The 15,165-nt window shown below is 38.6% G+C and overlaps 1 protein-coding gene across 1 annotated transcript in view; it reads right to left on the bottom strand.

The window, feature by feature from the left end:
• LOC124170977 (ELAV-like protein 1) overlaps nucleotides 1-8,121 on the bottom strand; it is a 733,134-nt gene extending 725,013 nt beyond the window's left edge. The window contains exon 1 of the mRNA XM_046550072.1: nucleotides 8,023-8,121. The gene's annotated coding sequence lies outside the window, so the exon portion shown is untranslated. The remainder of the gene's footprint in view (nucleotides 1-8,022) is intronic.
• Between the last annotated feature and the right edge of the window lie 7,044 nt (nucleotides 8,122-15,165).

Raw genomic sequence — 15,165 nt, 5'->3', positions numbered from 1 at the left:
AGCCGTTGAAAAACGATATTGTTCCTTCATTTTTCAGAGACTTATGTGATATTTGATTATTCTATTTGATATTATTTGTTTTTATTTGCACTGTAATGGTGTACGGATCGAATGCTAAAACTTAAGGAAGAAATAGTGAACCACTAAACAAACTTTTTCAATGAAGGTAACATCCACTAGGGTGGTGAGGGATGTAACAATTTCAGAGAATGATGAATTAATAGTAGCATTCTGTCCATGTGGGGCATATCATTGTAAAGGAAGTTGGAAATGAGAAGCGCATGTCAAGCTGCAGCCAATCTAGGGATTGACAACAACTCAGACAGACATCTGCCTCCGTGGAAATCGGAAAGATGCCAATTGAAGTCGAACAGTGATATGTCAGCGTGCGACTCGTCGTTACAAAATTGACAGGCTATTTCAGTCAATTGGACATTCGTGATCGAGAAATACGACGGGTTTAAATAAATCACTATCTACATGAACTACCATTTCCTTTTTACCCATTCTCACTGGCAAATTGTCCTCATGCATCCGCATTCTAGCACTCCGAAATATTTTGCATACCAATATTCCCCATGTTCTTTTTCCGATTCCTCGATATGATCTCCATCCTTCCTCATTAATGAATCTAATACCTCTGGCAATAAGCCCCTTCACCAACTACAAGAGTATTTCTACTATTTACAACTTTTCTCGACAAAACGCTATTAGTCCACCACTAATTGTCCACAATAGGAGGTAAAAATATTCTGCATGTCACTGTCCTTTCCATTCTCTCCCTCAATTCTTCTCCTCGTCAGATATTAACTCATCATAAGGAAAAATTGTACAAAGCACCCTGTTCACCCTTTCTCCATCACCTCCTTACTGATCATTTCTTTCTAACTAAAGCATTTTCACTACTTAGCTCCCAGTTACATATTTCTCCCCAGGATTTTGAATCTTCGTCATTTCATTCAAAAATCTTGAATTTTCTCCCATCTATTCCATTCGTCTTTCTCATTATCGAAGCGTAGTTATCCTCTTGAATAGATACCCACCTGTCCAACGTGTGCAAAACCTTTCCTCTCTTGTCTTAAAATACAAGCTTTACAGCACTTCTATTTAATAATTTTCTCCTTTGACACTGAGCTCATTTACCTGGATGATTTTTCGAATTATCCCGCTGTATTTGTAACGGATGCAGCTTGAAGCGCTTTAAACAAATTTTCCAAAAGGAAAATGAGGTATCCACTGGTCAATTTTTTGGACATTCGTAAATTCTTAAAACAGTGAGGTAAATATTATATTTTAAATATTCTATTCGGAAATGAGGTAAGTATTTTATTTTAAGATCCACATTTTCAAGGAAAACTTCTGTACCTTGGAGTCATATGTTAGACAAAATTTCATGTACATATTCAAAATCTACCAGCTCAATTTCTCTCTCTAACATCACCTTCACTTTTCACCATTAGGAATAAAATCACACAATACCTTTGTTTGAAGCTCATCTACTATGGGTAATGAATGCATATATTTTACCAATTTATTATTAAATCGAAACGGAACGGAGAATCCAGATCCAGAGCATTGATTGTGATTGTACTATGGTAGTGTGGGAAAAGGAAGATGAAATGGTGGTCAAATAAACCAAGACGAAAAGTGTTTAAGTTCATACATCACTGTTAATTCAAGGCTGATGTGTAATATCTGCCATGATCCTGCCCTACATATTTATCACTCAAACGAATTTTCCAAATTGCGGATTTGGTAAACCTACAGAGTGGCAGTCGAAATTTTACAGTGCTACTGGTGGATTCCTTTTTGATCGCAGAGCTTCGTTCAAGTGACATCTATGATAATAATGTCGTAGAAATATGTGCGAATGTTGACTGTAAGTAGATATTATAACTTTTAACATTTTACAGTAGTTTCAATTTTATTGATTCAATAAAAATTAACTGCTACCCAACATTTACAAATCCTTAACCTCATAAATGTAACAATGGATGCTGACCCCTTTAAAGAGAAATTTGAGACTTACGTAAAAGCGATAGCACTCAAATGGCTAGTATGAGGGGAAGAAGAAAAGCAAAGCCTTTTATCAAGATGAATATTAAATATTAACATTACACCACAACTTCATTAAATTAGAGGAATTTGATGGGAGGAAGAACAGAATAACTCAATCCAAAAAAGCTCTTGAGGGGAAAATCAGCAACATCTATTCCCCGTAATAAATGTGATTACTAAAAATGACATTTGGTTCGAAGTCATAAATATGATTACCAAAAATTACATTGGGGTGGAGATATATGCCTTACAGATCAGAATTAACCAATATGAGGACGGATGAGAATAGAATGGAGGCATTCCAGAATCAAAATCCGGTTTTCGAGGGTGGCACAGAAGATCAAAAGGAGAAATGAGGACGAGAAAATTGCATCAGACACGCTGGGGATGAGTAAATACGAAATGGCCACACCCTGAGGCAAAAACTCAATGATACTGCATAGAGGAGGCCCAATTCCATTCCCATAGAAGGCTGATTTACGTTGCCACTTCGGTTGTATTTTAATCGGTTTTCTAAAATGTCCGCGCCGCTATGATAACTGCAATGCGATCCACTTTTTTTCGAATATTTTGCAGCATGGTGTTTGCAAATGTGAGGAATAGCATGAGAGAAATATGAATTTGATAGATCACAATCATCATGTATATCAATTTCGTTAAACACCCCTCATTATACCTTAATTCCCCGTGAAACTCGGATCACGTTGTCCGTCAGTGACACGAGTGGCTACTTTTGTAAACCCATTTAAATGCGCGGTGTGTTGGAATTAAAATTAGAGGCCGACTTGAGGATCCTTATTTGTAATATTCGTGCAAAAATTGTAGGGAACGTGCTAGAAAAGAGAACGGTAAACGGTGAAGGAAAGGAAAATGGTGAATCAAAATATCACGACATGGAATAATTCAGAAAGCGGAATAAATATTACAGAGTGAATAAATGGCCAAAAAGAGTAAAACAGATTATTACCCACCATTAACTTTGAATAACCTACGTTAATGGATTTGAAAAATCGACCTATATTTAATGCAGTGTTGCCCATCCCTTTCAAAGTCTAATGGATCATACCCCAAAGGGCAGCGATTCCCCCCATCTCTTTATATAGTATGCTTTTTTTTTCTCCCGTAATTTTTTTTATAGGTGGAAATTTATGTCATTCACCCACCCCTGTGGATGGACTGATATCACGATATCTTCCAAACTTTTCTTTTTAATTGTTCCTCTTCCCTAACTTTTACCAATGTGGGTGAAACTTAGTCAAATAAAACTATATAAACAAACTAATGGATTATTTTATCACATATCCTGAAAATTAAATAAAGGATAATTCAATATTTCACATAATCATGCATTAGTTGCACTGCTTCTTTCGCTGCTTGAAATACTGAAGAGAGTTGGACGATATCTATTGACTTCATCACTGTTTTGAACTTTTCCTAAAACTGCTTCTGCGAAAATCTCATTAATTCAAAGGAAAATGTCTACCTATATATTAATCTCTATCCATTTCAGACCAATAATATTAAAAGATAATAACAAGTATAATTGATTTAATCATTGATGATAACAAGTATGAATCAAGTGCATACTATCCTTAAATTTAACCAAGGGATCAGTCATTCATACGAGGAAACAAGGTCTAGCATTAAATTGAGATCTCCTTGTTAAACCTAAAGAGGTAGTGTGAGATATTTCAAAGTTAATTGCCTCGTGAATTGCGAGAGAGTCGTTTAGAATTATCTCAGGTGGCATAAAGTGGGCGCAAACAAGAGATAGCATGATTAGCATAACGTTTGAATTTCTCTGGAGTCGACAGCGTCACTTTTTCGCATACGATTTCCTCACTTGGTAAAGCGGTTTTTTATGGACTTCTGTGCTCTAGGCTAAATGAGCTATAAACCTCAGGAGTGATATAAGCGTGCGTGTACCAACGAGTCTTTCTGAGACCATTTCGGAACAAGGCAAAGTCTCGGAAAGAATGAAAATGGCTGACCCATAGAGGTCAGCACACATCACTAAATGAAACGACGCGCAAAAGCGCTCAGTAACGAGGCACAACCAATTAGCCAGGGGGGACACGAACACATCGGAATTGCTTCCTTTGCGACGACTGCCCACTAGAGTGGGCCGAATTTCAATCCCAGAAACATCTGAACACATTTTTCCGCATATAAAAATTTAAATATCAATTTCTACGCCAAAATATACCTACAATTATTTCCAAATTGACTGTTGTTTAGGCATCATTATGAGTATTATTTCTCTCTGAAGGATTATCGAGGCATTAAAAAGGGAATATGTTTGGTAAATTAGGTTATTCCCCGCCAGCTCGGCTTCTAGAAGTCAAAATGTGAAGCGATACCTCACGCACCCAGGCAATTTGGTTGGGATGCAGGTTGCCTACACTCGAAAGTTGTTGTCCACTCTTACCCGTCGCAAAATCATAGAATTCCTTACAAAAACTTTTAACTACTTATATATAATGCTTAAAGTTATAATAATCATCATTTTTAAGGAAATAGTTTAGTTGTATTAATTTCTTCTCAATCTATTCTTGTCTTCAAAATCAGCCTTAATTTTAGAAAAATTTTAAACTTTAGGGATTCTAAAGGCCTTCGAAATGTGGTGAAACAGAAAAATGATGACGATCAAATGGATCGGCCGAGTTAGTAATGAGGAAATCCTAAGAAGAGTAGCAGAGAAGAGAAGCCTCATGAAAACCTTAATAAGAATACTTAACAACCTTATAGGCCACATCTTGAGAGATGATGGCCTGATGAAGACAAATGTCGAGGGACAGGTGGGTAGCAAGAACGGAAAAGGATGACCTCGAAAAAAATACATGGAACAGGTAAAGAAGGATGTGAAAGAGATGAAATACGTAGGTGTGTAAAGATTAGCTGATATGAGAATTGAGTGGAGAGCTTCTTCAAACCAATATTAGGGTTGTTAACTAGCAATGATGATGATGACTCAGGCGGCTGTGGTTCATATTATCCGATTTTGAAAAAAATTCCTTCCTGAAACCCTGATACAGGTTCGTAACTTTCTCGCAGAAAGCAAATTTGATCCCGAAAAAAAGTCATTTTTCGGCCCACCCTACTGCCCACGATGCATGCCATACATACAGACTCAGCCAAGGGGCACCTATCCTTTTACACTTCATTTTTTGTAAAGTTGCATGTATGCATGTTGCATAATATCTCACATTGAGTCACTTTGAAGTAAAAAATCTCTGATTTAATCAAGTAATCCGTCAACATAAAATACCAGTCCACAGGGTGGTATTCGTCCTCTAAAGTTAACCAGATTAGGAGTGATTATGAACCACCGTCATATACACTTACATCTACATACAAACCCGTAAGCCGCCTAAAAGGCGGGTGGCAGGGGGTGTTAGGACTCCAGCCGTTTACGCGTAAAAAGTAAATGCGAAATTACGATTCGCATTTATTTAAGTCCTTTATGGTACGGGGGAAAAACGAATTCCCATATCTATCCGTTCGACTGAATATCTCTCTTATTTTATCGCTTCTGTCCGACCTGAAAATATAGTGAGGATCTAATATTATTTTCTTTGTGTCGCTCTTAAAGATATCTATTCTCAATTGTTCAAGCAATCTAAACCTAGCGCGCACCCTCCGGGTCTCCAGCAGCTCCCAGTCTAATGCGCTAAATATCTGGGTAACGCTGTCTGCACGCCCGTAGCAGTACCTTGCACGTTTAGCTGAAATTGAAAGCTATGATGTAGTGGGAGGGATCCATAATAGCAATTAAGAGACTTTGACACTTCCACAGTTTATTTCATATAGAACGACCGGTTTCGCGGGTCAAGTCATTTTCAAGTGCGTTCCTGTTCCGATCGTTCTGTATCAAAGAAACTGTGGAAGTCACCAATTCTCTTTATTGCTATCACCGTGTACGAGTTGTTAGTACCTGTGACATCTCCCTTATATCAAACGCAAAAATAATAATATGTGATAATTTTTTTAAGGTAAAATTTATCATTTACCTGAATTGATGGTTTCAGGCGTGACTTGGTGAAATTGCTTCATGTTAAATGAAAATATTTGTAAATTTCACGAATGATTTTAGTTATTTTATAACGTAGCTGATGTGTTGCTATGAGTAAAGTCTACTCGTCATTATTTATGCCCGTTTTGTTGAGACACGCATCTTTTTACAACGTTACTTATTTACGGTAGTTACGTCTCTCACCGGTTTCGTCGTTATAAGACTTCGTCAGGAGCAAAATTTTTGCGGAAATTATGCCAATGCGGAGACCATGCCAAAATGTTTACGGAATTATGCTATGAGACTCCAAATAAAAGAAGTAACGTCGTAAAAAGATGCGTTTCTCAACAAAATGGGCGTAAATAATGACGAGTAGGCTTTACTCATAGCAACACATCAGCCACGTTATAAAAATAACTAAAATCATTCGTGAAATTTACAAATTTTTTCATTTAACATGAAGCAATTTCACCCAGTCACGCCCGAAACCATTAATTCTCATAAATGCGTTTCCCCGAGTAATCAGTCATCTTAAGCACACGTTAACCCAAGGAGAAAAACTTTGCTGAACAAAAGAAGTTAAGACTAACATTAAAATCGGGAAACAAAAACTGGAAGATGTGGACGAAGTTTGTAATTTAGAAAGCAGGATAACTAGCAATGGGAGAAGCAAGAAAGAAATTATCAGCAGAATAGCCCAAACGAAGAGAGCATTCTACCAAAAGAGTGACCTGCTTAAAGCGGGAAACTCAAACATGGAAGTAAATAAACAATTTATACAATATATAGGAACAACCTTATAGGTCACGTCTTGAGACATGATGGCCTGATGAAGGCAATCGTCGAGAGACAAGTAGATGGAACGAACGGTAAAGGATGACGTCGTGCAAAATATAGGGGACATATAAAGGATGTGAAAGAGAAGAAATACGTAGGTGTGAAAAGATTAGCTGATAGGATATTTGGGTAGAGAGCTGCGTAAAACTAATCTTAAGATCGTTGACCAGTGATGATAAAGAAGGTAGATGCATTATTCAGTAAATTTTACCACAATTACTCTAGCTCAAGTGAGTTAAGTTGAAGTCAATTTCTATTATATTAACTTCAATTCAAACTCAACATGAGTCTCAGATCTGGACCACTGAGGTTGAGTGAGGAGTCAAGGCTGAGCCAAGTTCTGGAATATGGCCCTAATTCTCCGTCATTGTGAGAGAAGGTTACCTCAAGGGAAAAAAATTTGTATTGGGGGTTCGTTACAAGACCTCTACCCCCCGGCTAAGCTAGCTCTTAACTTCTGGAAAACTGAAAGAATAGATATGCGTCCTATCTTCAATTAAAATATTCAGTCAAATCTTGAATCCATTCATTTGAAAAAATTTCATCAATTCATGAAAGCCCTACCCCAAGGCTACTGACTATTTATGATGGTGATTGTTTCCACAGTGTTCTTTGTTTTAAAATGTGTAACACAAAGCTAGCATCTTTAATAATACGCAATAGCCAGAAAACATATTTTTACACTTTAGGAATAATGTTAGCATATTTTAAAGGGATTGGGACAAAGAGGATTTTTTAAAAACAGTCCCAAAAAATATTCTATTCGCTATTTTTTAAAAGAAAGGTCACTCCTGAGAAAATGCAATCCCCACATGTTGCAATGGAACCACTTCAAGCAAGCACACAACCATGTAAGCCATCATCAAGATTGCGATAACATGGTTGGCAACTTCGGAGATGTAATCTGTAAACAAAAGTTAATAAAAATATGGTTATGATGACAGCGCTTCATCCAATATGTTTCAACAATTTTCAAGATCGAGTCAAGTTCTCGAATACTCCCGTAATTCTCCGCCATTTTGAGTGAAGGTGACCAGAAGGGAAAAAATATTTGATTGGGGGGTGGTTAGAAGGCCTGTGCCAATAAATGGGAAGACTAAATATTAAGCGCTCACCACTGCCGGATCATGACGTAGTAACGAAGTAGGAAGGCCGTGATGTCCTGAGAAGCTCTAGCGGCCACGAGACGCCCAGCAAATTCGCTTGCGATCACCATCAATACGCAGCCCACCACCAAATTGTGAAGCACAACGTTTCCATCCAACCGACTCGCTTATAATGACCAATCGCTCACACTGCTACCCGAAGCGGTATATCTGCCTCGACGATGGTCTCATTGTATTCAGCTTGACGATCTTGTTTTCAAAACGAACGGTCATACCTCAGCAAGAGTCAACTGGGTTAGTGGTAGTTTTCTGGGGCCAAGAAATGGTCAGGTATACTGGACGGAAGGGCGAACCTTTTTCGAACCCTTTCTCGGGGTCTCAGAGATAATCCGGGTGCTCAGGAGGCGGGCGTCACAGTATGAGGTAACCGCTGCCGATATGACCTGTCGTAGTACATTTTTTACTTTACTAATGTCAATACTTGGAGGTAAAGAAATACACCCATCATACTCATTGTCGTTGGGAGATTAAATGCGTCTTTTGATCGAGGTTCTACGATGAGAAATAAGGATTTTACGAAAAGGCATCAAATTTACGCCCATTGCCTCCGCTGAATTGGCAACGCCGAAATTTTGTGAGTGGAGGGGGAACGCGAAAAGCTCCTTTTTCTCCCCCCACTCCAACTTTAAGCTTGTCCACGTGTATGAGTGTATCCCGAATTCTTGCGACTAAGTTTCGCAAAGGTGTTTGGCAGGGTGTGAGCTTTCGCTGACCCTCACTACTTCATTTATTCTTCTATATCTACATAGCTCCATGCGAGCCAAGGGTGCCTGGCAGGGGGTGACAAATCACCAAGATCACCACAACCGCATGGAAAAATAAAAGCATGTAATCGCCATCTAAATAATACCCTTAGAGCCACCTCTAGGGTGTTTGGCAGGGGGTGACAAATCACCAACATGCAGCATGCAACAGGACCGCCACATGCACACCGCACGGTCATAGAAATATTACGCATACTAGCAAAATATGAGTGCTTATTCATTAAAAAAACTTGCTAATGGTTAGTAATTCCTAGAGCAAATACATGCAAGGTTAGAACTATGAAGAAAAACACGCAATGAGTGACCCTAGCGAGCGACGCCATTAATCCTATCAATTGAGACAACCTTTGATCAATTGAGATATCCTCAATAGTTACGAGGGAAGAATGGCATTTTAAATCTCTCTGTTTTGCAATCTATTTCTTTTATTTTATTCTATGATTGCGTCTACTATAGTACGATGGTAAACGAATGATATGATTCACGTCGTTTTACAAAATATCTTCTTCGAATTTCCTAAGTAAGTTAAGCCTATACTTCGATCTACGCTCCTGTAAAGATTCCCATCCTAACTCGTGTAACATACTGGGAACGCTGCACTTTTTGTCGTAACAACTCATCACAAATATGGCTGCCTTGCGCTGTACTCGATTGATTTCAGCTATTATTCCTACTTCATAAGGGTTCCATACTCTAGCAGCATACGCCAGCGCAGAAAATTTGTGGTGTACAATAAAGAGGGATGTGTGGAGAAGAATCAGTAAAACATGCGTGGAGTCCTTTGAGACACATTTAGTGGAATATGTGTGGAGAAGTAGGCACCATGCAAAGGGGGAATTGTACGCTGGTTTTTTTAGAACGTTGACATACTTTTATCCAAATAAATAGAATATATAACAAGTATATGCTTCACGTCGTCTGAGAAAATATTATCTTCGAGTTTCCTAAGTAAGTTAAGCCTATACTTCGATCTACGCTCCTGTAAAGAATCCCAATTTAACTCGTTGAACATACTTGAAACGCTGCACTTTTTGTCGTAACAGCTCATCACAAATCTGGCCGCCCTGCGCTGTACTCGATTAATTTCACCTATTAGTCCTACCTCGTAAGGGTCCCACACGCTAGCAGCATATTCCAAGTGAGGTCTCACTAGAGTCAGGTAGCTTATTTCTTTCACCTTTTTTGGGCATTTACCGAGAATTCTTTTTACAAATCCAAGTTTACGGTTAGCTTTCCCGCATACTTCACGTATGTGCTTACCCCACGAAAGATTCCGGGTAATGGTGACCCCCAAGTATTTAACGAATTCGGTATTTGGTAGTGGAATCCCGTTAGCGGTGTAGCTCCTTCTTGAAGATATATTCTTTTCCCAAAAATTCATCACCATACTCTTTTCAAGATTCAATTCTAACTCCCAAGGACTGCACCAGTCATTTACGGCAACGAGGTGCTTTTGTAATGCTAATCTATCGCTAAGGTCGTAAATTTCACGGTATAGCACTACATCATCTGCGAAGAGGCGGATTTTGCTCGTGACCACGGTGGTTACATCATTAATGTAAAGAAGGAACAAAAGAGGGCCGATAACACTTCCTTGGGGTACACCTGAGGTAACTTGAATTGTATCCGAGCTAACTCCATCCAAAACAACTCTCTGTTCGCGATCCTTTAGGAAATTTTTGATCCAACCAATAACGTGTGTATCTATGCCGTATGCTACCAACTTTTGAATCAGCTTTAAATGCGGAACCTTATCGAATGCTTTTCTGAAGTCTAAAAATATGGCGTCGACTTGAACATATCTGTCACCCGCGGATAAGATATCGTGAACGAAGAGAGCAAGTTAAGTTTCACAAGACCTCCCTTTTCTAAACCCGTGCTGCTCTTTTGCTAACAGATTTTGGCTATCAAGGTAGCCATTATCGAACTGAAAATAATATGTTCCAATATTATGCAAGAAATGGAAGTAAGTGAAATTGGACGGTAGTTACTAGGCTTTTCCCTATCCCCACCTTTAAATATAGGCGTGACGTTCGCTGTTTTCCAATCTTTAGGGACTGTGTGTTCTGCTAGGGATTTTTCGAACACTATCTTCAAGTAAGGCGCTGTCTCTGACGCTGATTCCTTATACACTCGAGCTGGAATGAGATCAGTGCCTGTCGATTTCTTTGGATCAATAGAGCTGAGTTGTTTTTCTAAACCACTGCTTGAAATACAGATAGACGGCATCTGCTCTTGGTAGAGTCGAGGTAGAGGTGTTGATATATTGGTCGTGAAATTAGAGAAGACACTATGGAAAAAGTTATTTAAGAGATTAGCTTTATCTCGATTGTTCGTCACTCTATCGCCACGTTCATTAATGAGTGAAGAGACTGTAGCGCTATTTCCCTGTACCTCCCTCACATATGACCAGAAAGCCTTAGAGTTGCCATCTAAATATATGCCCAATATTTTTTTTTTGAATTCACTCAACGCCTCCCTAAGTGTTTTTTCGTCTCTTTTTTCAATTTTTTATAATCTTCACGCATTTCTTGTATTTTCTCACAGGTAAGTCCCGCATGTATCTTTTTCATTTTAGCGTGAATTGCTCTCTGTCGCTTAAGAGCTTTACGGACTTCAGCATTGTACCATCTCGGTTCAGTATGAAAACGTTTTAACTTACTGGGAATCGTTTTATCCACGGCTTTCTGCATAATACTAATGAAATTCTTCCATGCTTCGTTTACCCCAAGATTGAGAGTGGCGTCTTTGAAAACAGTGAATGAGTTCGTCAAGTACTGCTTTAACCCTTCAAAATTCGCTTTATGGTATAAATAGACCCTTCTTTTTGACACAGGTTTTCTATCGGAGACGATACGAAACTTTCCATGCACTGCCTTGTGGTCACTTATACCAGCCACAGCCTCAGTTCTGATAACGCACTCTGGAATATTCGTAGCTAAGAGGTCTAGTATGTTGTTACCCCTGGTTGGTGTATCTACTAGCTCAGTCAAGGAATTGGAATAGAATGAGTAAAGCAAAGTTTCGCAGAGGTCCTTGTCTTACCCTCCATTTTTAAAACAGTATTTTTCCCAATCGATTGATGGAACATTAAAATCGCCGCCAATTATGACACTACTACAATTTTTCTGAGAAGTAAAACGTCTTATCTGGTTATCTAACTCTAAAACTGAATCTATGCTTGAATCTGGTGGTCTATAATATGCGCATATAAAGTATCTCTTAGCTGAGCATTCGATTGAGCACCAAACACTTTCAAATTCACTATCTCCAAAATTCTCCTCGGCTCTGATTTTGATCTCATCCTTCACGGCAATGAATACTCCTCCTCCTGTTCTTGTTTTACGGTCCTTTCTGTATATGTAATATGATTTCGGGAAGATCTCTCGGTCGTGTATTTCATCCGATAGCCAACTTTCAGTTCCTATGATTACATCAGCTTCTGTATTTAGAATTAAATGGTGGATATCAGCAACTTTGTTCTTAATACTACGGCAATTTACAACTACGATCGATAAAGCTTCTTTTATACACGGTTTTGTGGACTTTCCTGATAATTTAAGTTTCTCATTGCATGCTATATTTGATTTTTGTGATGCTCTATCACTATTTTCACTAGGGCTATTTTGACGTTTTGAACGCTTTATTGCCGTTTGGACGGAACCTTTTACCCCAAGATTTACTATACCCATATCTACCCTACACTCTGCCCTACTCACTAACCTAAAAAAGGCCTGCAATGCTCGAAGATTCTACTCGCTACACACCTCGCTGACTCGGCCGTGTAAAGTGAGTTTTGAGTAACCGCGTCCAAAAAGTAGTATTAGACGGCGGTTTTCAAGTAATATCAGATTTATTCAAGGAAAACATATGAATTTGTTACCCAAACACGTACTTGTAAAAGCATAATGAAACTTTCTATGATGTAGAACGAACAAGTACTGAAGGACTCACTGCAACCGCGGAGGGTTAGCTGAACCGCGTGTAGGACGGCTGCGACCTTCCGAAGATAATAACTTGTTTTTACGCTCAATTTAATAAACAAAGGTCCCTAATTATAGTATTTTTGAACGGAGTATTTATTTAAGATTCAACAAAATGCAATGACTACCCTATGAAGTCCTAAGTACAAAATGAAATTTAAGTGGATACGCTGAACATCGCATTACATCAGTCAATTTATTTCGAGCGCTACGTTTTTTAATTGGGTGAATGGGATGTGAACGACAGAATAACTGCAAGACATGCTGTAAAATGAAGGTACTTGGGAAGAATGACGGGGCAGTAAGGCTTATCATCACATTTATCTTTACAAATATTCACATTTGTATTGTGAATGGAGACGAAGTATACGGCTGAACGCTCAAAATTGGAATCTTATTAGATGAATACAAACTTTAAGGCCATACCGTAAATTACTCCACGCGCTACAGCATGCAATCGACCCGTCGGAACTACTTATTTTATAAAAAAATTGAATAAACCCAAAGAAAAAAGGCAATGCACAATTAAGTTATTACAGTACATAATCAGATCAGAATCGTTCGGTATTCGAGTCGCGGTACAAAATGTGTAAAATAGTTCAATGTGTGCATTAAAATAATGTATAGAGAATTAGAAAATGTGATGCGATTTTCCCATCGTTTTCATCATTACATAAATGTTGAAATATGACATGAATTATCATTGGCATAGAGTTTCCTCCACAGCAAAGGAAAAGAGGTTATTCACTATTTAAGATTTTTAAAAGTATTTTTTCAGGCTTATTGGATCCTTTCGAATGCTAATGTCATCCGTGAAATTATGATTGTTATTACCAAAAGTGGTTGAATGTTCAGCTCTGAGCAGATGTAGTGAGGCCTCACTTAGATTATGATGCTAGCGTACGGGACCCTTACGAAGTAGGAATAATAGCTGAAATCAATCGAGTACAGCGCAAGGCAGCCATATTTGTGATGAGTTGTTACGACAAAAAGTGCAGCGTTCCCAGTATGTTACACGAGTTAGGATGGGAATCTTTACAGGAGCGTAGATCGAAGTATAGGCTTAACTTACTTAGGAAATTCGAAGAAGATATTTTGTAAAACGACGTGAATCATATCATTCGTTTACCATCGTACTATAGTAGACGCAATCATAGAATAAAATAAAAGAAATAGATTGCAAAACAGAGAGATTTAAAATGCCATTCTTCCCTCGTAACTATTGAGGATATCTCAATTGATCAAAGGTTGTCTCAATTGATAGGATTAATGGCGTCGCTCGCTAGGGTCACTCATTGCGTTTTTTTCTTCATAGTTCTAACCTTGCATGTATTTGCTCTAGGAATTACTAACCATTAGCAAGTTTTTTTAATGAATAAGCACTCATATTTTGCTAGTATGCGTAATATTTCTATGACCGTGCGGTGTGCATGTGGCGGTCCTGTTGCATGCTGCATGTTGGTGATTTGTCACCCCCTGCCAAACACCCTAGAAGTGGCTCTAAGGGTATTATTTAGATGGCGATTACATGCTTTTATTTTTCCATGCGGTTGTGGTGATCTTGGTGATTTGTCACCCCCTGCCAGGCACCCTTGGCTCGCATGGAGCTATGTAGATATAGAAGAATAAATGAAGTAGTGAGGGTCAGCGAAAGCTCACACCCTGCCAAACACCTTTGCGAAACTTAGTCGCAAGAATTCGGGATACACTCATACACGTGGACAAGCTTAAAGTTGGAGTGGGGGGAGAAAAAGGAGCTTTTCGCGTTCCCCCTCCACTCACAAAATTTCGGCGTTGCCAATTCAGCGGAGGCAATGGGCGTAAATTTGATGCCTTTTCGTAAAATCCTTATTTCTCATCGTAGAACCTCGATCAAAAGACGCATTTAATCTCCCAACGACAATGAGTATGATGGGTGTATTTCTTTACCTCCAAGTATTGACATTAGTAAAGTAAAAAATGTACTACGACAGGTCATATCGGCAGCGGTTACCTCATGCCCCGTTCACATTACCATCTTTCTTAACCAGCGTAAGATGACGTCAGAACCAACGCGCGTTCACACTCAACCATGGTTAGACCCTGGCGACATCTGATGAGTGGTAGAGTAATTCCAAGTGAAAAATGAATTGACAAGAGCGAATAACCTGTTGGAAGGAAATATAGAATGTGCAGGGAAAAGTTCTTGTGTTAATTGCAATGATATTGATGATGAATTTAAACATATGTGCATATTATGAGCGGCTTATGAATTAAAAATTGCATTCCAGCGTCGACAATCATTGTTCCTTGCTACGTAGAAGGTAATTCAAATGTGTTCGTCCAGCTAATCATTTCATCCATAG

The sequence above is a fragment of the Ischnura elegans genome, chromosome X, assembly GCF_921293095.1.
Source record: "Ischnura elegans chromosome X, ioIscEleg1.1, whole genome shotgun sequence".
Classification (NCBI taxonomy): Eukaryota; Metazoa; Arthropoda; class Insecta; order Odonata; family Coenagrionidae; genus Ischnura; species Ischnura elegans.
The sequence above is the reverse complement of the archived record's forward strand: the minus strand, read 5'-3'. Positions and strand labels throughout refer to the sequence as shown.